Source organism: Chlorocebus sabaeus, chromosome 13, assembly GCF_047675955.1.
Source record: "Chlorocebus sabaeus isolate Y175 chromosome 13, mChlSab1.0.hap1, whole genome shotgun sequence".
In the NCBI taxonomy this organism is placed as follows: Eukaryota; Metazoa; Chordata; class Mammalia; order Primates; family Cercopithecidae; genus Chlorocebus; species Chlorocebus sabaeus.
The window spans coordinates 87375099-87400501 of record NC_132916.1 but is presented as its reverse complement, the minus strand read 5'-3'; the positions used below and the strand labels follow the sequence as shown (position 1 = coordinate 87400501).

The following is a 25403-nucleotide window of genomic DNA, read 5'->3' as shown; positions in this document are numbered from 1 at the left end:
CTAGGCACGCTTCCTGTACAGCTGTACAACTGTGAGTCAAATATACCTCTTTTCTTTATAAATTACCCAGTCTTAGGTAGTTCTTTATAGCAATGCAAGAACAAACTAATACAGTTAAATGCAAGAACGAACTAATACAGTTATATTTATATAAGGATCAAAACCAGGCAACAGCAAACACTAATTTTACAGATGACTACCTAAGTAGTAAAAGTGTAAAGAAGAGCAAAGAAGTAAAAACCACAGAGGTTGGGATACTGGCTATCTTTGGGTGGGAGAAAGCTGTGATTGAAAAACAGCATGTTAGGGCCTCTAGGGTGCTGGCAATATTATTTTTCTTGCCCTAAGTAGTGATTAAATGGGTGTTAGTTACACAAAATTTCATTAAGCTGTATATTTATGTTTTATGAACTTCCTATATGGGTATTGTATTTCATAAAAGGTTGTACTATATAATACAAAAAACAGAAAGAAAAAACCAACATAAGTAATCAGTAAGAGAGACAGATTGACTCCTAAACAAGGGGTATAATATTAATTGATATATTAACATATTTTAATAGTGATAGATGAATACTTTGAGATAAGCTTCTAGAAAACCCTGAAGTCATTCATCCCCTTCTTAGCATAGAACTGCATAAATATAATATAAAAACAAAATTCTCACATAATCTTGGCATAATGATTTTAAATACAAACACACTAAACTTTTAAAAAAGAAACATAACTACATTAAAATGTATAGACTCAGCCAAGACAGAGTTACAAGACCACAAACACAACGAACAAAATGATGGTTTTCAGAAACTGAACAACAGGCAGAGCAAGCCAGTGGTACCTGAAAGAGAGGAGGCAAATGAAGTGCAGCCCATGACTACCCAGGTTTCCTACCTGGAGCTTTCAGACCACAGTGCAAGAAGGAAGAATGCAAGCCTATGCAGCCTAAAATATTTGCTATCTGGTTATTTGCCAGCCCCTTCCCTAAATAAATGAAAGTGTATGTCCACAATGAGGCTTGTACCCAAGTTTCAAAGCAATTTATTCATAATAGCCAAAAATTAGAAATACCTCAAATGTCCATCAACTAGTAAATGGTGATATAGTCACACAACAAAATAATACTCAGCAAAGAAAAGAGGACTGTTGATAAATGTGACAACATGGCTGAATTCAACGTTGAAAGAAGCCAGACACACTCCCTCAATAAAACACACATTGTATGTTACTATTGATATAAATGTATAGAAAATGAAGACTACCCAGCAGATGATTGCCAGAGAAGGGAGTGAGGATATGGAAAAAGGGAAGAAGGAAAAGAGGAAAGAATCAGAAAAAGATAGAAGGAAAATTTTGGGGGTGATGGACATGTTTATCATCTTATCCTGGGAACAGTGATTTCATATGTAAAAACTGATTAACTTGAAAACTTTAAATATGTGCAGTTTATTATAAATCAATTATTCCTCAATAAAGCTGTAAACAATACAGACTTCATCCCCAAATTTTGTTTAAAATATATATAGAGGTAAAAGAAAATCTACAGCTGTTCACAGACCATACAGCAAAATGCGCCTGCAAATAATTCTAAATAAAAAGGGCAATCAAAAAATTACCTTGAGACAAACAAAAAGCAACATACCAAAACTGATGAGATGCAGCAAAAGCAGTTCTAAGAGGGAAATTTATACCAATAAAAACCCATAGCAAAAAAGAAGATCTCAAACAGCCTAATATTACATCTTAAGGAAACAGAAAAAGCCCAAAGTTAGCAGAAAGAAGGAAACAATAAAGATCAGAGCAGAAATTTTAAAAATTAGTGACTAGAAAATAGAAAAAGAAATCAATAAAACTAAGAATTGATTTTTTGAAAAGATAAACAAAATTGGCAAACCCTTACCTAGACTGAGAAAAAAAGATCCAAATAAATGAAATCAGAAATGAAAGAAGAAGTATTACAATGGATATGTTAGAAATACAAAGGATCATCAGAGATTATTATGAACAACTATATGCCAATAAATTAGATAACCTAAAAGAAACAGGTAAATTCCTGGACATATACAACCTATCAGAACTGAATCATAACGAAATAGAAAATTAGAACAAACCAATTACAAGTAAGGAGATTGAATCTGTAATAAAAAGTCTCTCATCAAAGAAAATCCCAGGACCTGATGGCCTCAAGCTGATTTTTACCAAACATTTAAAGAACTAATAATACTAACAAACTCTTCCCAAAAATCCAAGAGGAGAAAACACTTCCGAACTCTTTTAACAAAGCCAGCATTACCCTGATACCAACACCAGATAGAATATTACAAGAAAACTATGGACCAATATCCTTGATGAACATAAATGCAAAGATCCTCAACGAAATAATAGCAAATCAAATTCAATAGCACATTAAAAGGATCATACACCACAATCAGTAGGATTTATCCCAGGAATGAAAGGACAGTTAAACATATACAAGTCTATAAATGTGACAAACCACATTGACAAAATGAGGAACAAGACTCATATGATCATCTTATTAGCTACGGCAAAAGAATTTGACAAAATTCTTTCATGATAAAAATTATTGAAAAACTAGGTATGAAAGAAATGTACCTCAGCATACTAAAGACCACATATGACAAGCCAACAGATAACATTATATTCAACAATAAAAAGTTGAAAGCTTCTCTTCTAAGATCAGGAACAAAGCAAAGATTACTACTCTCATCACTTCTCTTCAACATAGTACTGGAAGTCCTTACTGGAGCAAGTAGGCAAGAAAAAGAAAGAAAAGGCATCTAAATAGGAAAGGAAGCAGTGAAATTGTCCATATTTGTTGATCTTACATAGAGAGAGCTGTAAAGAATCTACCAAAGGAAAAAAAAAAAAACCTGTTAGAACTAATAAACAAATACAGAGAAGTCATAGAATATAAAATCAACAGACAAAAATGAGTAGCATTTCTATATCCTAACAACAAACTATCCAAAAATGAAATCAACAATCCCATTTATAATAGTTAAAAAATGAAAAAAATGCTTAGAAATAAATTTAGAAAGTGAAAGACCTACACACTAAAAATTATAAAACACTGGTGAAAGAAACAGAAGACACAAGTAAATGGAATGATATTCCTTGTTCATGGATTAGAAGAATTAATATTGTTTAAAAGTCCATACTAACCAGTGATTACAGATTCAATACAATCCCTATCGAAATTACAATGACATTTTTCACAGAAATAGAAAAAAAAATTCTAAAATTCCTATGGGACTACAAAAAACCCTGAATAGCCAAGGCAATTTTGAGCAAAAAGAATAAAGTGGGAGGTATCACATTAACTAATTTCAAACTGTATTACAAAGTTATAGTAATTAAAACAGCATGGTACTGCCATAAAAATAGACAGACTGACCAATGGAAGAGAATACACAGCTCAGAAATGAACCCACATATTTATGGTCAACTGATTTTTGACAGAGGTTATCTCCCTCTCTCCCCTCCCTTCCACCTTCCACCACAGCGTGGCCCAGCACAAAGGCCCTAATCATATGCTAGCCCCTTGATTAACATACCAGCCCCCTGCTCTGGACTTCTCAGCCTCCAAAACTCTGAGAAATAAATTTCTGTTCATTACAAATTGCCCAGTCTGTGGTATTTTGTTACAGCAGTACAAACAAACTAAGACAAAGACTTAAATATAAGACTTGAAACTGTAAAACTACTGGAAAAAAATAGATAAAAAACTACACAACATTGGTCTGGGCAATGATTTTTTGAATTTTACCCCAAAAGTTCAGGCAACAAAAGCAAAAATAGACAAATGGATTTACATCAAACTAAAAACCTCTGCACAGCAAAGAAAACAACAAAGTGAAGAGACAACCTACAGATTTGGAGAAAATATCTGTGAGCCATACATTTGATAAGGTATTAATACCCAAAATACATATGGAACTCAAAAAAACTCAAAAGCAAGAAAACAATCTGATTTTAAAATGGACAAAGAACCTGAATAGACATTTCTCAAAAGACAACATACAAATGGCCAATAGGTATATGAAAAATTGTTCAATATCGCTAAGCATTAGGGAAATGTAAATCAGAATCACAATGAGATACCACTTCATACCACCACATATCAAAATGACAAAAGATAGCCATTTTTTGCAAGGAAAAAAGAAACCTTTGCATATTATTGGTGGGAAGGTAAGTTAGTACATCCATATGGAAAACTATATAGAGCTTCTTCCAAAAACTAAAAGTAGAATTATGATATGATCCAGCAATCCCACTTCTGGGTATATATCTAAAGGATTTGAAATCAGTATGTCAAAGAGATATCTGCACTGTTGTGTTTACTGCAGCACTATTCACAATAGCCAAGTTATGGAATCAACCTAAATGTCCATCAACAGATGAATGGTTAAAGAAAATGTTGTATACGGAAACAATGGAATGTTATTTAGCCTTTAAAGAAAGATATTCTGTCATTTTTGACAACACGGAAGAATCTTGAGGATGTTATGCTAAGTGAAATAAGGCAGGCACAGAAAGACAAACACTGCACGCTCTCACTTACATGTGAAATTGAAAAGAATCTAACTTATAGAAGAGAGGTGAATGGTTGGTGGTGACCAAAGGTTAGGGGATGGGGGAAATAGGGAGATGTTGATCAAAGTGTAGTTTCAATTAGGAAGAAAAAGGTTTTTGGGATATAGTGCATAGCATAATGACTACAGTTAATAACAGTGTATTATACATTTCAAAATTGCTAGGACACCAAATATCAAATGTGCTCACCACAAAAAAGTGTATATGAGGTGAAGAATGTCAATTAGCTTGATTTAATAATTCTACTTTGTGTACATATAACATCACTTTGTACCGCATAAATATTGTAATTGTAATGACAATTTGTCAATTTACAATAAAAAATTTCTAAACTGATCTTCCTGATCATTCTAAATGGACAGTTGATTCATTATTTGAATACTTATGTAAATAGCTGAAAATTGAATTTTAACAGAGAAATCATTAAATACATAATAGTTCCCTACCTAACTTGTTATCTAATGATCCTAAGAACTATTCTATGGTTTACTTTTATCTACAAAAGAATACAGGGGAGAATGATGTATGTGGGAATTAGTCTCAAATCTGAAATCATCTGAATCATCATATTCGTAAATTCTCATCTCCTTGACATTGACTGCAGGATGAATAGAAATGCTGAAGTATACACACACACACACACACACACACACACACACACACACAATGTGTAAAGTGCATTTGTTAGTTAAATGGAATAAATCTTTGATTTCCTATGTTGGGAAATTCTGAATCTTACTTTGATTTTCCCTCTATTTTTGTGTAAAGAGTTTGTTTTTTATGCTTCAGACAGCTAAGAAAATTGACCATGGAGTTTTCCTCTTCCCCTGGGAAACTGTAAGAACATTATGTTAAGAAGCCGTTTCTGCAGAAAAAGAAGTACAAAAGACGCTCTGGAGACGAGAAACAGAGAAATTTAAGCTGAGTGGATATAATTCACAAATCAATTTTTTCAGTCTAAATTATAGTACTATGTCACATGTTACCAGCTGTTCCAATAATAGCTATGATCAATCAAAAAGAAAAATGCTGTTGTTTTTGAAATTACAGATCCCAGAAAGACTGAGATTGTTATATTCCACATTAAAAAGAATTATGGCAACTCTAAATTTCAAGGATGAGTTCAGCTTCATAGAACTCTCTACAAAATGCTGACGGAAACATGAACTATAACCAAAATACAAAGAATCGTCTCAGTGTCTCACTTATAGAATATAAGTTAAATTGGTCTTCACTATAGTGACTATTAATTTTAACTTGAATAATCCTTTAGTAAACATTAGATATGCATCCCTTTTATTAAAATATGAATTTTGGGCTGGGTGCCATGGCGCACACCTGTAATCCCGGCACTTTGGAGGCTGAATTGGGCAGATTTGAGTTCAGGAGTTCGAGATCAGCCTGGGCACCATGGTGAGACACTGTCTCTACTAAAAATACAAAAAAAAAAAAAAAAAAAAAAAAGCCGGATGTGGTGGTGCATGCCTGTGGTCCCAGCTACTTAGGAGGCTGAGGTGGAAGGATAACTTGAGCCCAAGGGGCAGAGGTTGCAGTAAGCTGAGACTGCGCCACTGCACTCTAGCCTGGGTGACAGAATGAGATCCTGTTTTGAAAAAAAAAAAGAAAAAAATATATATATAATCAATGATAGATATGAAAAATTGCTAGCCATCTTGATATTTAAGTAATTAATTTCTTATCATTTTCATGACTGTATAAATATGAATCAGCCTACTGAGTTAGCTTAACAGACAGTACGTACCTTAACTGAGTCATTATATTCTTATGTTCAAACAGAATAACTACTGTCTAGCTATCATTTGTAAAAGGCCTTGAACGAACTTTTTACTTAACTATCTCATGTAAAATAATTTGAACTATTACAATTTATTTTATCCTTTCTTTTCATATCAGCTCTAAACACATTTATACTAATAATATATACTAAAACTATTTCAATTACTTCAAATTTAAAAGGAATTAAATAGAAGGCTAAATTGTCAGTCTTAAGTTTTTTGTTTATAAATTACTATACTTATCCTACATATACGCATTGTTCAACTAAAAGTTAAAAGTTAACATAAAGTATGAGGGAGTTCAACCTCCATAGCATGACTAAGTTCTATTCTAAGCATTCAAGGCAAAGTTCTAGAATCTCATGTGCTGAGCTGATAACAGTAGAAAGCATGAGATGTACATTAACAAAGTCATGCTCAGTGCAGAGTGCTGGCAATGCTATGCAGTACGCATAACTCTAAAATGTCTTAAAATCTTGAGTATAAATAATTACCTAGCTGACTAGGATCACCCTTTATAAGTGACTTAAAGACCCACTTATCCTTGTGGGGAAACTAATTAGATTATTCCCAAAAAGTGAGACAGAGATCTAATAATAATAATACTTTTCCATTCTATTAGATGACTGGTGTGAATTTTTGAAGCAGGTTATGGTCATTACAACCTTAGAATGTGCTCATCAAAAATGTGAAAAGTAGTCATATAATACTCTCTTTTCCTCACACAAATTTATCAGACTTTCTGAATGACTTAAATAGTATGAAACATAATTAAAACAGTACTTTCACAAAAGATTTTCAATGTGGTTTTAAAATTGATTATTTTGTACACCAATATTCACTGCAGTACTATTCACAATAGCCAAAAGGTAGAAACATCCTATATGCCCATCAATAACAAATTTTTCACGGTGGCTCATGCCTGTTATCCCAACATTTTTGGAGGCTGAATTAAGAGGATTGCTTGAGGCCAGGAGTTTAAGTTCAGCCTGAATAACACAGAGAGACTTCACCTCTACAAAAAAAAGAAATTAGCCAGGTATGGTGGCACACACCTATAGTCCCAGCTACTGGGTTGGCTCAAGTAAAAAAATCACTTGAGCCTAGGGGGTTGAGGCTGCAGTGCGCCATGATCGTGCCACTGTACTCGGGTCTGGGCAACAGAGCAAGGCCCTGTCTCAACAAACAAACAAAAAAATACAATGGATTTTTAAAATGTGGTATGCACCTACAATGGAATATTATTCAGCCTTAAAAGGAATGACATTCTGACATGTTATAATATGGATAAAACTTGAAAACATTATGCTAAGTGACATAAGCCAGACACAAAAAGACAAATATTGTATGATTTGAATCATATGAGGTATACAGAATATGCAAACTCACAAATTCAGAAAACAGAATAGTGGTTACCAGGGGTGAAGAAGAGAGAGAAATGAGGAGTCACTGTTTAATGGCTACAGAGTTTCCGTTTGGGATGATGAGAAAGTTCTGGATATGGACAGTGAAAATAGTGGCAGGAGATTAATAATGTACTTAATGCCACTGATTTGTACATTTGAAAATGGTTTGAATGCTGAATAGTATGCTGTCATGACAGAAAAAAGGTGGTTAAAATGGTAATTTTCATGGTTCATGGATTTTATCACAATAAAAAAAATGACCAAAAAAAATATATTCCTAAAGCACAAGGCTATCAACAACGTCAAACACATTTCTCTGCTTGATTCAATGCTGAGGTTCCCACAGAAATTGTTACAGACTGCCTCCTTCCTCCAAGTTTCTTTACCTCTCATATTCATCCCTTTCTTTACTCACTCCCCAAACTTTCATTTCTAATTGAATGGAGAGCACCTAGTCTTGATCTCCAGATTTATCCACCCTTCAATTCACCTGTTATTTCTAGACATATATTCTCAGTTTTCCTTCCTGATCTCCTCTTTGCTGAAGCTGTCCTCTAATTATTAGATACCGTCCCACCTGAGACATTCTTTTTCCTTTCTTTTCTCAAGGATCTGTAATCTCTTATTTTCTTCCATTATGCCAGTTAATAAGGAGGGGGTGGGTGGGTTACAAGGTCAAGAAAGGTTATTATGAAATTGAGTCAAGTAAAAATCACGACAAATTGAACATATTTATAGAAGTAATCCATCCTAAGAGAGAAGATTCATAAATGGAGATTTCTAAGACCTTTCTGTTAAGGTTGTCGTGATGTTGTGGAAAGATGGGCCTGAAATCATGGAGTAGACAGAATTCCTAACTGTGGTGCTTATTGACTACGTAACTTCAGGAAACTCATTTAATGCCTCTTTAGCCTCAGTATTTTTGTTGGATGAATGGATATGACTTATTTCACAAAGATGCTCTGAAGATTAAATGAAATAATATACATGCTTACTTGATGTTTAAATTAGTTGCATGCATTAAAAAACCATGGTACACATATTTGGAAAATACATGATATTAAAAAGAAAAGAAAAAATTAATTGCCTTGCATGAAATATTGAAGTTCATTGTTAATAACAAACAAGAGTTCAAAAATATAAATCTGTCAGAGTTCATATAGTATATGCATGAAAGAAGAATGTATGTATGAATGTTATGTACAGAAGAAGAAGAAGAAGAAGAAGAAGAAGAAGAAGAAGAAGGAGGAAGAGGAGGAGGAGGAGGAGGAAGAGGAGGAGGAGGCGGCGGCGGCGGCTGCAGCAGCAGCAGATGGTCAGAGGGGAAGGCAGGACTCACTGATATAATTAGCAAAGATGAGTAACACGAATGCTGGAAAAGTATGTACTAATGTGGAAGGCCTAATTTTCCAAGCTCTACTACAGCCTGGATGAAATATCCTCCAGGATCATCTAACTGTTTTTCTTTGATCACATTTTCACAAAGCCAACTTCTGATGACTAATTAAGTTTCCTGAGTAGATTATAAATAGGATGCTCTAAATGGCAGCCCTGAGCATGTATGTATATGTGTGTACTTTATTCTATATATGTGTGTGTATATTTACATATATAGTGTATATTAGTAAGGATATGTTTCTGTAAATTGTACTGATAATTACTAATGCAACAACAACAAATTATTGAGAATTTCAAAATGCAAGACTGTGCTAAGTATAATTTTATATTACGTTGCTCTTCTCTGCTATTAATTTAATTTGAATACTCTTTTAGTGTTAGGAATTTAGGATTGTCATTTAATCTTTTTAAAGAATGCCATGAGTTAAGTCCCATGATTATACTCATTTAACAGATATGGAAGCTAATGGAAATGACCAATTTATCTAAAGGCACACAGATTTTAATAAGTACAACTGGTAATCAAACTTCACTTTCTCTGGCTCTTTGTTTCTAACTCTCATGCTGTATAGACGTTGTTTTAATAAGTTTGGGCTTCAGTAAAGTTTCAGGATATAAATCAAGGTATTAAAATCAGCAGCATTTCTATACACCAATAATGCTCGAGATGAGAACCAAATCAAGAACAAAATCTCATTTACAATAGCCACACAAAACACACACACAAAAAACCTATGAATACATCTAACTAAGGAGGTGACAGGTCTTTACAAGGAGATCTATAAAACATGGCTAAAATAAATCACAGACGACACAAACAAATGGAAAATATTCCATGCTCATGGGTTGAAAGAATCAATATCTTTAAAATGGCCATAATGCCCAAAGTAATCTACAGATTCGATGCTATTCCTATCAAACTACCATCACTTTTCATAGAATTAGAAAAAATCTATTGTAAACTTCATATGGAATCAAAAAAGAACCTGAATAGCTAAAGCAATCTTAGGCAAAAGAACAAAGATGAAGGCTTCACATTATCCAACTTCAAACTACACTACAAGGCTGCAGTAGCCAAACAGCATGATATTGGTACAAAAACAGACACATAAGCTAGTGAAACAGAATAGAAAACTCAAATAAAGCTGCATACCTACATTCATCTAATCTTTGACAAAGTTGACAAAAATAAGCAATGAGGAAAGGACTCCCTATTCAATATATTGTCCTGGGATAGCTGGTTAGCCATATGCAGAAGAATGAAACTAGACCCCTATCTTTTACCATAAACAAAAATTAACTCAAGATGAATTAAAGACTTAAATGTAAGACCTCAAACTATAAGAATCCTAGAAGAAAACCTAGGAAACACAATTCTAGATCCTGACCTTGGGAAAGAATTTATGATTAAGTCCTCAAAAGCAATTGCAACAAAAACAAAAGTTGACAAGTGAGACATAATTAAAGAGCTTCTGCAAAGTAAAATAAACTATCAACAGAGTAAACAACCTACAGAATGGAAGAAAATATTGCAAACTATGCATCCAACAAAGGTCTAATATCCAGAATTTATCAGTAACTTAAACAACCAAACAGGCAAAAAACAAATAATCCTATTAAAAAATGAGCAAAAGATATGAGCAGAGATCTCTCAAAATTCAACATATAAAAGCAGTCAACAAACATATGAAAAAATGCTCCACATCACTAATCATCAGGGAAGTGCAAATCAAAACCACAATGAAATACCATCTCACACCAGTGAGAATAACTGTTATTTAAAAAGTCAAAAAACAACAGATACTGGCAAGGCTATGGAGAAAAGGAAATGCTTCTACACTTGGGAGGAATGTAAAGCAGCTCAGCCACTGCAAGAAGCAGTTTGGTGATTTCTCAAAGAAAGTGAAACAGAACTACCATTTGATCCAGCAATCCCATTACTGGGGATATAGCCAAAGAAAACAAATCATTCTACCAAAATGACACACATACTTGCGTGTTCACTGTGACACTATTCACAATACCAAAGACATGAAATCAACCTAGGTGTCCAACAATGGTGGACTAGATAAAGAAAATGTGGTAGACATACACCGTGGAACACTACAGAGTCATAAAAAAGGACAAAATCATGTACTTTGTAGCAATATGGATATAGCTGGACGCCACTGTCCTATGAGAATTAACACAGGGACAGAAAACGCAGGTTCTCTTAAGTGGGAGCTAAACACTGGGTACTCATAGACATAAAGATGGCAACAATAGACAATGCGGACTACTAAAGGAAGGAGGAAAGGAGGCAGGCAATGGTTGAAAAACTGTTCGTCACTATGCTCAGTTCCTGGGTGATGGGATCACCCATATTCCAAACCTCAGCATCATACAATATGCCCAGGTAATAAACCTACAAATGTACATCCTGAATCTAAAAGTTTGGAAAAATAAAATATATATAAATAAATAAGTAAATAAGCTTGAGTAATGCCGCAATTCTTTCCAGGGGAAGCTGATGAATCACTTTAGACAGGATCTTTATCTGGAAAGAATCACTAATGTGGTATCTCTCAGTTTAGCTTAATGTAGATTATTAGGTACCTTGTTTTGAGGAAAGATATACCAGGACCCACCTTAAGCTTGGCAAGCTTTGGCCTCTTTCTAATATATCACAATATTTGTGTTGTACATAGGCAAACTTGAATAGAGGCCAATGCGACTGCTTATATTAAAAGAGACAGATTCAATCCTTTGTTTTGTTGCTGTGTTTTGTTTAAATTTTATGTATTTTATTGATTTTGTTTAATTACCAGAGTAATGCCTGCCCATAACAAGTCAAACAATAAAAGGTATGTAATGCAACTGTTAATAATCTTCTCTTCCTCCTTCCTATAATATTCAATATGATCAAGATAGGAGTGAATCATTTCACTCTCCTTTATGATCAAAGGGACATGAAACTTTTATCTAAGTGTATGTTAACCTAATGGGAAGATACAAAATGTTTTATTTAGCATCTTAATTTTTTTTCACTTAATAAACCATGGATACTCCCAAATTCATTAAAAAATAATAATTAAGAAGTGTGGTTAAGGATAATTAATCTCCCAGAACATAATCAAATCTAAGTGATAAAATCAGTTTGGGCCTGAAAAGCTCTATCCAGTCTCTTCAGAGGGTATCTTCAGTCAACATGGTCTGCTTCTTAAAAACGGAATTAGAGAAAAAAAGAGAAAGGCAACAACAGGGGAGGAAAACTAGGCTAAACTTCTATTTGTCTTGGCTCTTTCCCATCTTCTCCCTCTTCATGGAATTTGAATCATCCACACTAATCAATCATATTATATATTACTTATTTATAGTATATGTCAGACTCTGGACCAGGTAGAGCTTCCCACTCTTGGGAGCTCATCATCTTAAAAAGGCAGCAAGTTTGAAGAAACCTAAAAAAAACAGGTGAATTTGATTACAGGCTCACATGAACCATGTAGTATAGTAGTCTTCTCATTACTAAAGACTTCTCAACCCTAACACTAAAATGCTGGTTTTATGGAATTCCTTTAGATGCACTACGACTCAACACTGAAACTCACACTGATAAAGGTTTCATATTTTAAGAGTCTCTTATCAAAACCTGTCAAGTGTCATCATAAGACATTTTATATCCTAATCCCAAGCCTCTAAGCATAGTGCCTGACACATGGCAGGTGATCAATGGTTGCTTGATAAATAAGAAAAAGCAACACAAACAAAAAATAACACATATCTCCTTGTAGAAAAACTAACCAGTGGTATAATGTCAGTCTAAAATATACTTGAGAAATGTAATGCAGATTTTTTAGCGAAAGAATATGAAGCAAACTTATATGTAGATTACTTTCCCTAAAATATTTTGATATGCAAAACCAAAACTGACAGCTAAAGTTCTAACATGATCTGAACAAGATAAAGATTACCTGGTCTTAGGGCAATTTAAGGAAGGATTCCTATAAATGAGATGACAGATGAAGCATAAATAGAAATATGTAATGAAGAAGCTTAACAGCTTCCTAAAATTCTTCCTTAATTTAGCGTTAGAAAAAGAAACCCGAGATTCATGCAAATTTTTTAAATGCTGTGGTATTACATTCTTAGCTGGTAGTAACATATCTGAAGTCATCTGTGGTATAAGAGTCAAGAAACATCACTTTGCAAATATTATCACTATGGTCAGTAGAGACAAAATGAATTTATTGCTATGATCAAACTGAAATTTTCCACTTCATTTTCTGAAGTTTGGTTGTTATTACTGTGGAACTCACAAACTCAGAGTCTCCTTTCAATTTCTAGCAGGTGATACTCAAAATGGTGTTGATATGTAAAGGAGCCTAAGACTAACACTTCTGTTTCAGGAGTCTTAGATGTGAATTATTTGGAAGGGAGTAGGCAGAATGGAGAGTAGAGAAGGAAAGAGAAATCAGTAGAATACCATAAGAGATGCCAACAATAAAGAGACTTCAGTTAAGAAGACAAGCAGAGACTGAATCTGCCAATATTCCTTGACTCCAAAAACATAAAAGTTGTTCTCATGACTTAAAAAAAAAATTAAGATGAGCAAATCATCAGCAGCAAGCAAGCATCATGAGACAAGCCTTAGAATGAATATGCATCAATGGGATAAGTATGTCATCAATGCATTGAAGTGCTTTTTTTCAGTAGAAAAGAAATAACTCTGTATTTGGTGGTAAAATGAGGTAAAGCAAGGTGTTGTCTCTGAGATCAGGTACATTTTATGAGAAAATAGAGGTGCCTCTGTATTTTATTTTTCAAGGTATAATCTTTACTATTAGATAAAACACATGGCTAGTGAGAAGAAAAAAAGACACTGTAAATTTATCTATTTTATACAAATAACTTAGGGATACAAAGAACTGGCACTATAAATAAGAAAGAGCACGAACAGATTCCTTGTCAGATATCAGGTAACAAAGGCACATTAATATGATTCTGTAATTTAAAGGGTTCCAAGCAGCAATCTGAAAGTTAGAAAAAAACCTCTTTCGACTAGTACTTTTTCAAAATAGAATTCTACTATAATACCTGAAAACGGCATGCTTCTTTCCAACTATTTTGCAAGATAAAAATGTAACTTAAGCAAATATCAAGGAAGCTTAAAATAAAGTGAAACAACTTATGTCTAAAAGACACAAATAAATGTTTTTTAACTTCTTTAACTCAGCCTGACACAGTTTTTGGAATTAAATTACCTACACAAAAATTAACTCATAAGTGGTTTTAGATACATACTTTAAAAACCAGCAAGAACCTATCACATGAATCATTACTCTATAGCTCTAAATAATACGAAACTGGTATATATTTAGGTTTGCCAATTCTTCCTCAAACAACAAAGACATTAAAATACTTCTTGTTAAATCAATATGACTACACAAAGAGAAGTCAATTCCCCTAAAGAGGAAAAAGGTGATGAATCAAGCTTAATGTGATGAATTAAGCTTAGCATTGGTTATTTGAGAAATTTTGGCAAATGTTTTAGATAGTAGGCAAAAATTAGTCAAGCAATTTATAAGCAAAACACTAATAATCATTTACATTTTATTGTATCGGTCAATAAGACAAGTAAATTATAGTCCAATTTTAAATATAACAACTGAAAAGATGACATCAGAAATCCAGAGCCTGCCTTACTGACCCCCTAGAAACAAGAAGTCCAAAAGATTCCACTGTGAGAAAAAAAAAAAGTATACTCTTTAAAATGGGAGTTATTAACTCAGGGCCCATGGAGAAGCTTTAGAGGATCTTCAAACCACCTAAAATCACATGCAATTTGGAGTATGTTTTTATTCTTTTGGGGATGGAGGGGCGGGGCGGGGGAGTGAGTACGCAGGTCTTGAGCCTTCGTCTGAAAGGAATATGCTATCTAGAAAAGATGTGAACACTATTATTATACTTGGTTCTTTGTGCTTTCAACCTATGAAAAGTCTCCTAAGTAAAAAGGCAGAAAAAAACTGAACAGGTAACTACCCATTTAATGCTTCAAAGTCAGCAAATTGTCTGGGATCCTTAATGTCAGTGCCTGTTTCCCTACCTGAAACTCATGGATGAATGCCACACACTATGCATAAAGTAGCCTTCAGTAGGTGAATTTGGCAATAATAAATACACTTCATAGCTTCCCTAGCATTTAAAAAAACAAACAAACAAAAAAAAACAAAAAACAAAAAAAAAAAAAACAAGGCAAACTAAAAAATCCACCATTCTGAGACCACTTTTTCCTAATCTAGAGAGACTGATGGCAATCCTTTTCCAATCATGATAAATGCTATTACCCAAGCATTTACACCATCTTAAAGTACAAAAGGCCTTCTAGGATGTAGATACTACATTGTGTGCTGGAACAATAGTTTCAACTCTTCAAAATATTATGTTTTAATAAAAGAAACCAAAAAAATCAAGATCTAAGTAGACAAGCAGAAGCACTAGTGCACTCAGGTTCGATGAGTGGACCAGGGAGGAATTAATCTGCCAGTATGCTTCTTTCTCATGTGTTTTTCTTCTGTTTTAATAGTATGTTTGAATTGATGCCATATGAATACACTTTGTAACTTATGGTTACAAAGTTGGCTGAATAGATTAGATTTTTCTGGACCAGGTAGGAGGTTCCAGAGAGGGAAGGGCTTGGGGAAGGAAGGATAAAAGCAGCCTTTTCCAATCTTCAAGAGCTCTCTTTTCCATGCCACAGTGTGAAACTATCTTTTTCAAATTAGTTTTTTGCATCACTAGGTCCAGGAGAGCTTCTGCAGCCAGCTTAGCTCCCCCCAGTTGCCTAGTTACCTCACTGACCGTTGTCCCAAGAGTAACAGGCCTACTCTCCAAGATGACACCTGAACTTCAGAAAATGTATTTCTGTTTGCCAGCTGAGGTCTGATCCTACTAGATACTGTCCCACACCTTCTATTTCTCTCCCCTCCTTCCCCTGACTAAGTGGCTATTGCCTAATGCCAGATCTCAGCTTTGACCATGGTGGCACCAGCTCCAGCCTTTGGTCTTTAGGGCTGGTGCCAGGCCTTCAGGTAGTTCCTTAGTGCTGGTGCGTCTGAAATCTGTCACCACGCTGGCCTCTCAGCTCCCTGCCCCCAGTGCTGTTTCACCTCTCTGCTGCGTTTCAATCACTTTAAGCAGCACTTTGGGGTTTGTAGACCTTTTTTTTTGCCTTCTAAAAATGGCATTCATGCTGTTTTTTAATTTATTTTTATTTTCTCTGTTGTTGTATATGCTTTCCAGTAAGAAAAGGGGTTTTTGAATCTGAACTATAAGTTACAGATTGTGACAATACTACCATGCAGGCAAAAGCCTTCCTCTGAGAGAAAAGGGGAATCTGAAAGGTAGCTAGACCACAGATTTCACTTCTTCAAAACACATATTATTATTCATATTCACTTAGGGAATGACTTGCCAATGTCTGTGACCTCTAGAGGAAGGAAGATGAAATCATCTTAAAATATTATGAGGATTGGCCGGGTGCGGTGGCTCACACCTGTAATCCCAGCAATTTGGGAGGCCGAGGTGGGCGGATCATGAGGTCAGGTGTTCGAGACCAGCCTGACCAACATGGTGAAACCCTGCCTCTAAAAATACAAAAATTAGCCAGGCGTGGTAGCACACGCCTGTAATCCCAGTTACTGAGGAGGCTGAGGCAGGAGAATCGCTTGAACCTGGGAGGTGAAGGTTACAGTGCGCCAAGATTGCACCACTGTATTCCAGCCTGGATGACAGAGTGAGACTCAGTCTAAAAAAAAAAAAAAAAAAAGAGGATTAAGAAGAGAATCTTATGCTGGAACACTAACAGCTCTCAAACTGGACCGAGGCTGAGTGAGAGAAGAATACTAAGGAGGAAAATGCGACCAAAACAGGTACAACATCTGAACTCCTACTAGAACACAAGCTAAAGCTACAGTTATCCAATATATAATTGTAATGTTTAAGATCATATAGATCAGTGCTGTTTAATAGTGCTATCTAGAAATGCAAGCACATATATAATTTTAAATTTCCTAGTAGTCATATTAAAAAAAGATGAATTTTAATAATACATTTTATTTAACCTTATGTTCTAAAACATTATTTCAACATAGCAATACAGATCAGTTATTAGTGAGATATTTTACATTCTTTCTTTTTGCATCAAGTCTTCAAAATGTGGTGTGTTATTTTATACTTACAGCACATCTTACTGCAGTCTAGCCACATTTCAAGTGCTCAACAGCTACACGTAATTAGTGGCTACCATATTGGAAAGTATACACAGAATTAAGAAACTATTTTAACTATATCTTTCAGTCAGCTTGCCATTTCTCTATTATATGTTTCCCTCATTCAGCCTTGTACTGTTACTAAAATGAGCATATACAAAGAAGTTATGCTAGACACTGTAAACAATATATTGTTTGTATATAAACAAATGCAATTGAAATTGCTTAATGATTCTTTGAAAGATTTTGTTTTTCTCTTAGCAAGGCTAAACATATTTTTTGAAATGTATGTATAATTATCGATTTGTTAAGCAAGTTGCTCTACAAAGTCAATACAGAAATGAACTTGGGAGCTGGGCACAGTAGAGTGCACCTATAGTCCCAGCTACTCCGGAAGCTGAGCCTGGAGGATCCCTGAGCAACACAGCAAGTTCCCATCTTTCAAACAAACAAACAAACAAACAAAAAAAGTGAATTTCTACTCAACCAGTGTGCAGACCACATCTGGACTTCCAAAAGGGTCTGATCTAAAATTGCAAGGCTTTATCATACATATGTATTTAAATACACTATATGTTGTTTAGAGGTTAAGACAACTGCCTTTATCTGCCTAAAATCCTAAGTAGGTTCTTAAAAGAAATCATGACTAACGGATTTATGATACCAAAGAAAGGGAACAAAATATAAACAATTTTAAAATGATACCTGCATTAAAATGGTTATTAGACATTAGATTTTAATTGTCCTTCAAATCTTTTCCAAGCATGATATTTAAAATTCTTCTCTTTTTAAAATGCTGCCTTGCAACCACATCAACCTAACAGTGAAGCACAACCTGTTCGTAACTACTGGTAAATAGACTTCTAGACAGCAAATGATCCCTGAAAGGCCACATTTCCATTGAATAATAAGACCACAGTACTTTGTACTATCCTATTATACAAATGCAAGGAACATAACAAAATGACATCAGTGAAAAGAAAATTTTATAGAAAAAAGATAAATGCTCTCTTTTTGTACGAGGTAAGAAAAAAATTATATAGCTTTCCAAACGCTCAAAACTGTAAACCAAGAAACATTTTTCACAGTGATTTTTTTAAAGTTAGACTATCCTTAGTAGATTGTTTTTGGCTTAAAATTAAAAGGCCAGATATTACTAATGGACTTAAATGTTTTCTTGAGTGGAACTGAAAATCCTTTCCAATTCACAATACATTTTCAACTATAAACCATTTTACCTGTTTCCTTCATTTCTAATTTCAAATGAACAGAAAATCTAGTCTTGTTCTTAAATAATCTCTAGAGACAAGTTTAATCTTTCAACATCCAGTCTTTGAGTATTTTGTACAAATAAACCCAAACTACTAATATTTTATTCAAAATAAAAAGCTTCACTTTTAAGTTGTAGTGCTGACATCTAGAAATCTGCTTTTCAATAATGATCTGTCAACAGTACATACTTAGTTATTATTCATTTATAAATTTTCTCATAATTACATCCTCCAATTATTTAGGAACACCTAAAGACACCTTACCAAGAATTAGATACTCCTGAAGAGCTTAGTTCCAATCTTGACAATTTATATAATCCAGTCTATTTGCTCAAACGTACATTGCATATTCTAAGAAATATAGTAACTACAACACGTATTATTAGTTCCATATTAATAAAAGTGTGCTTAACCAAACTAACCTTGGTGTAGTACTTTACAGTTATACAGACTCCCTTTACAAACACACATTATACCTCATTTAATCTATATAACAATTCCATGCAATTCTTAGTGGGTCTTAGACTATCAATCTACTTTGGATAATATTAACTTGCTACATCTTAAATTAATAGGTTTGAGGTAACATGTTCACGCCCACTTGCAGAGAGTCAGCCTTTACCACTAAGGAGTTTAAGAATTTTTAGCAACTGCAAATATATGAACATAGCAGTCATATTGATAAATACCTACATGAATAAACTATCAAATGGACAGGCGGTAAGGAGCATTCGTTAGTTCACTCATTCATCCATTTATTCATTTTTTGAGCACCTACTGTGTGGTAGGCACTGTTACAGTTGGACTGGATATCTAAATGGCATTTATTAGAATGGAATTTATATTTAGAAGTAATTGAGAAATGATAATCTATTCTTACCATGAGAAATTAAAAGACTACTGGGAAAACAATCTAACTAGGTGAATACACTATTAATAGAAAGTAAAACTAAAAATGAATCTATAATTTGATAGTCTAAAGAGAAGCAAGCTGGAATAAAAACAAAATCAACATATCCACACTAACGGACCAGATATCAGAAAGGGGTCGCATGTTGATCTTTTCTTTAGGGGGATAAATTTAATCTAAAACATGTACTTGAGAATAGGCAAAGTGTAAAGCACTTTATTACACTCTGTGAGGATCAAGTAAACAGCTCATATAATACAAGGCAAAATAAAATAAACGCTAATAATCAAATACTATGGGACTTCAAAGATAGGAATAATTAATTTGGACTTGGGAAATAAAATGTATAATAAATAGGTTGTGTTGATTTTTAAAAATACGGTCCCACTCTGTCCTTCAGACTGGAATGCAGTGGTGTGATCATAGCTCACTGCAGCTTTGAATTCCTGGACTCAAGTGATCCTCCCACCTCAGTCTTCCAAGTAGCTAGGACTACAGGCACATATCACCATGCCCAGACAATTTTCTGGTTATTTTTTGTAGAGATACGGTCTCACCATGTTGCCCACCAGGCTGGCCTCAAATTCCTGTCCTTATGTGATCCTCCTACCTTGGCCTCCCAAAATGCTAGGACTGTAAGCGCAAGGCGGTGTGCCTGATAATACTTTAGTTTTATTATAGGCATTCCTAATCTTAGATAACTGAGCTATGGTCTCTAATTTTAAACTTCTTTAGTATCACTTCAAACTGAGTCATTTTAAAGAAAATACTCAATGTGAAAAACAGAAGCCGCTGTCTGAAAAAGCAATACATTATGACCCAGCTTTACCTGATGTTGACTTGAATTTTAATAGAGTGCAAAAAGAGAATCTCAGGAATAGGAGAAAGTGTGAAAAGGAAAAAGCACCAAGGAAATTTCCATGATGATGCTACAATACAAATGAATTACAATGTCAGGATGCTAACTCTCAAAGACAATCCTGCAAATGTGCTTCCATAATCAATATATTTAGCAGACTAAGAGATGTATCTAGAATTTAGGCCCTTAATTTTGAGTAACTTTTTCCCAACATGAAACAAACTACTCTAAAAAGAAGCTATATCTATATGTTATGTGTTCCCCAAGTCATGTGTTGAAACCTTAACCCTCAAAGAGATGTATGAGGTGGTGGGACCTTTGGGACGCAATTAAGTCATGAGGGTAGAATCCTCATGATGGGATTAATGCCTTTATATGAGACTCAGTAACACTTGCTTCCTTTCTCTCTGCCATGTGAGGATACAACAAGAAGGCTGCCATATGGAAACCAGGAAGAGGGCCTCACCAGAACCTGACCATGCTGGCACCCTAATTTTGGACTTCCCATCCTCTAAAACCAGGGAAAGTAGATATCCATTGTTTAAGTTACCCAGTCTATGGTATTCTTATTATAGCAGCCCAATCTGACACTGTATTTAGATTGAAACTAATGGGGAAGGCGAAGATGAAAATTAAATAAGCCTGTTCCCAAATTCCAATTATTTCACACAACAGTATTCTTTCATGTGGTAGCATCGATAGTTTATAAACCTATCCCAAATTTTCAGTGTCTTACATTGTGTATGTATAATGTATGAGGTGCAGACATAGAATATATCTAATGAAAAGTATATGTACTATATGTTTGCTATGTACATATCACATTTTTCTTTACATTGTAAAAAATTAAACGGAATTATTTATTTTCAAATAACTACCATATTTCTTAATAAGAATATTTTTTTAAAAATTATCATCTTGTATTACAGGCTTTCTATTATGCTACATATGAAAGAGGAGATATGATAATGATTTAACATTCTTGATGCATCAGACTGAAAAATTAGATATTTACAGACCATGGCTATAACAAAATTCTAATTGGATAATCTTTTTTCCCCCTTGTTCTCATTGTGAAAGATAAATAAATTTAATTTGGTTACTGGCACAGTCTATTGGGCTAAGCACAGGATGGTGGTTAAAGAAAACATTTTGAGTTCCAATCTTGGTCTGTTTTTCCACTTCTAATCTCAACTCACTGAATGCTCTTGGATAAGTCATAAACTAAATGACTTTTCTTGATTTCCTCATCTGTAAAATGGAAATAACTGTCTTACCTCCCGAAGATACACTACTTAGATTAATTAATACCTGGGTAAAATACTGTGAAACAGAAAGTGATGAAAGTGTTCCATGAAATTATAACTTAAAATTAAGTCATTATTGAAACTGACTTTTTAAAAAGTACGTTGCTTGCATGGTTTGTCTCCTCAGTCATCGTCCACAGGACTCTGAGAGGCTGTGGGAATACGAAGCAAGACATGAAGCCAAGTTTGATCTCCAACATTGTGTAAAGGGACTGTACATCATGGGACACAGCCCTAGCTAACCTAAGCCACCTAGATAAAGCCTGGGAAGAGTGACTCAAGCTGAAAGTAAAAGTACTTTTAAAAATGTAAACTGAACACTCCAATCGCATTTGTGAAAAGATCACCTGACTCATTTGAACCTTTACCTTTCAGGGTGTGGGACAGCCCCAAAATAAGTGAGAACTTACGATTTAGAATAGAAAGCCTCCACTGGCTCCACAAAGGATTTATAGTTTAGTAATACAACACCAGGCTCATTTAATCTACAGCACTAGAAGAATTAAAAGATAAATGATCATCCAAAATGAATTTCATGTAACAATCCTAAAAGACTGAGGTTATTGTTCAATATAATACTTTTTCTCTTTCCTCCTCTAAATTATAAATTGTTTACTAAAAGATGTAGAAATTGTTGATTTGAAAATTAATTTGGTAGAACTGCTTTAGGTGTTGATTTTACTCACCTCTTCCTTTCTCAAATCACAAAGATCTTAGATAGATACAAACATCTCAAGAAATATGCACCTATTCTTTATTTCAATTCAACAAGTAATTAGTGAGCAAACACAGTGTCAACTGTTCTAAGGTTATGCATAATATAACTTTTGTAAATTAAATTATATGTTCCTGCGAAACTTCTGTTTTCAGAAGATGGAGAGAAGGTGGCAGTCTGACAAGGGAGCTCAGGATCCAAGGAACAAAATGATGGGTTTTCTTTTTGTCTCATGTATTTGTTTGTTTGTTTGTTTGTTTGTTCGGTTGGTTGGTTGGTTTCATGTATTTTCTTTTTGTCTCATGTATTTCAAACTGGGTACTGGAGACGCCAACAACCCAAAAACATCAATGGGAGGAGACCCAGAAAAAAAAAAAAAAAAAAAAAACAAGAAAAGCATGCCCTCTCTATCCAGGAAGCAGGCCAGCCTAGCAAGACAGAAGCTTTTCAACAAAAACCACTCCACTCTAGCTAAACACCACAGAAAAAAACAGCAGCCCACCCCCAACCCTACCAGCAAAGGCCAAGTGGTGAAGCTAGACATCCATCCTCTGTAGGCTGTAAAAAGAAGTCCCAACCTTCTGCTGGGGTAGGAACAGAGAAGGCTGAGTGGGGGAGCCACCCACAAAGATATCAGTGAAGACCAAGGGGAGACCATTCAACTTCATTCCTAGGTTAATTATCTTCAATAGTAGCTGCTACTGAATCAATCTGGTCAGGAGGCAAAGAGTAGGGCAAGAATAGAGTGTATTACTGAAATTCACAAGAAAGTCCTAACTCACCATTTAAGTGCTGTTTATAGCCAGGTGTGGTGGCTCGTGCCTGTAATCTTAGCACTTTGGAAGGCAGGCAGATTACTTGAGGCCAGGAGTTCCAGACCAGCCTAGCCAACATGGAGAAACCTCATCTCTACTAAAATACAAAAATCAGCCGGGCATAGTGGCACATGCCTGTAATCCTAGCTACTTAGGAGGCTAAGGCACGAGAATCACTTGAACCCAGGAGGTGGAGGTTATAGTGAGGCGAGATTGTGCCACTGTACTCTGGCCTAGGCAACAGAGTGAGACTGTCTCCCTGCCCCCGAAAAAAGAAAAAAAAAGTACTGTTTATAGAGCTCCTATTGTTATAAGGCACTAGGCTGGAGAAATGGAAGGAAAGATATATTAATAGATGGAGGCTGACAAAAACTTAAAAAAAATAAAGTGGTGTCTACTGATCTTCTAATTCAAGTCTATGATTTGCCCTAATGACAAGACTATATCATAAAAATGAGTTCATATAAGAAAAAAATGGGTTATAACAAAAGAAAAATACTTTAAAGAGGTTTGGAACCCCTTCTTTTCTAATTTATTTTATTCCTTATTTATATTTATTTTATCATTATTCCTAATCAGACTGAAGATGCAATATTTCTGTATATGCTTAAAGTCACACAGAAATGTACACTGCCAACTCTGTGTGCTATCTTCCAATTAGGAAAAAATTAAATGAACCACAGTGAAGAAGTAGATTATATGAGGAAAACCTTTAAAAATTAGTGGAAGAAGTTCAACATAACGCAAATCAATAAATGTAATTCAGCATATAAACAGAATCAAAGACAAAAACCACATGATTATCTCAATAGATGCAGAAAAGGCCTCTGACAAAATTCAACAGCCCTTCATGCTAAAAACTCTCAATAAATTCAATATTGATGGAATGTATCTCAAAATAGTCAGACCGATGTATGACAAACTCATAGCCGATATCATACTGAATGGGCAAAAACTGGAAGCATTCCCTTTGAAAACTGGCACTAGACAGGGACGCCCTCTCTCACCACTCCTATTCAACTTAGTGTTGGAAGTTCTGGCTAGAGCAATCAGGCAAAAGAAAGAAATGAACGGTATTCAATTAGGAAAAGAAGAAGTCAAATTGTCCCTGTTTGCAGATGACATGATTGTATATTGAGAAAACCCCATCATCTCAGCCCAAAATCTCCTTAAGCTGATAAGCAACTTCAGCAAAGTCTCAGGATACAAAATCAATGTGCAAAACTCACAAGCATTCTTATACACCAATAACAGACAAACAGAGAGCCAAATCATGAATGAACTCCCATTCGCAATAGCTTCAAAGAGAATAAAATACCTAGGAATCCAACATACAAGGGATGTGAAGGACCTCTTCAAGAAGAACTACAAACCACTGCTCAGTGAAATAAGAGGACACAAACAAATGGAAAAACATACCATGCTCATGGATATGAAGAATCAATATCGTGAAAATGGCCATACTGCCCAAGGTAATTTATAGATTCAATGCCATCCCCATTAAGCTACCAATGACTTTCTTCACAGAATTTGAAAAAACTGCTTTAAAGTTCATATGGAACCAAAAAGACCCCGCATTGCCAAGACAATCTTAAATACTAAGCCAAAAGAACAAAGCTGGAGGCATCACGCTACCTAACTTCAAACTATACTACAAGGCTACAGTAACCAAAACAGCATGGTACTGGTACCAAAACAGAAATATGGACCAATGGAGCAGAACAGAACCCTCAGAAATAATATCACACATCTACAGCCATCTGATCTTTGACAAACCTGAGAAAAACAAGAAAAGGAGAAAGGATTCCCTATTTAATAAATGGTGCTGGGAAAATTGACTACCCATAAGTAGAAAGCTGAAACTGGATCCTTTCCTTACACCTTATATGAAAATTAATTCAAGATGGATTAGAGACTCAAATGTTAGACCTAAAACCATAAAAACCCTAGAAGAAAACCTAGGTAATACCATTCAGGACATAGGCATGGGGGACTTCATGTCTAAAACACCAAAAGCAAAGGCAACAAAGCCAAAATTGACAAATAGGACCTAATTAAAGAGTTTCTGC

General features: G+C 34.7%; 1 protein-coding gene and 1 non-coding gene across 3 annotated transcripts in view; both read right to left on the bottom strand.

Annotated features, from left to right (window-relative positions):
* RNGTT (RNA guanylyltransferase and 5'-phosphatase) overlaps nt 1-25403 on the bottom strand; it is a 338317-nt gene that overhangs the window by 69621 nt on the left and 243293 nt on the right. The window lies entirely within an intron of this gene.
* Nucleotides 21902-22090, bottom strand: LOC119625478 (small nucleolar RNA SNORA73 family). The gene has a single exon (XR_005241671.1). It is a non-coding gene; the product is annotated as a small nucleolar RNA SNORA73 family (small nucleolar RNA).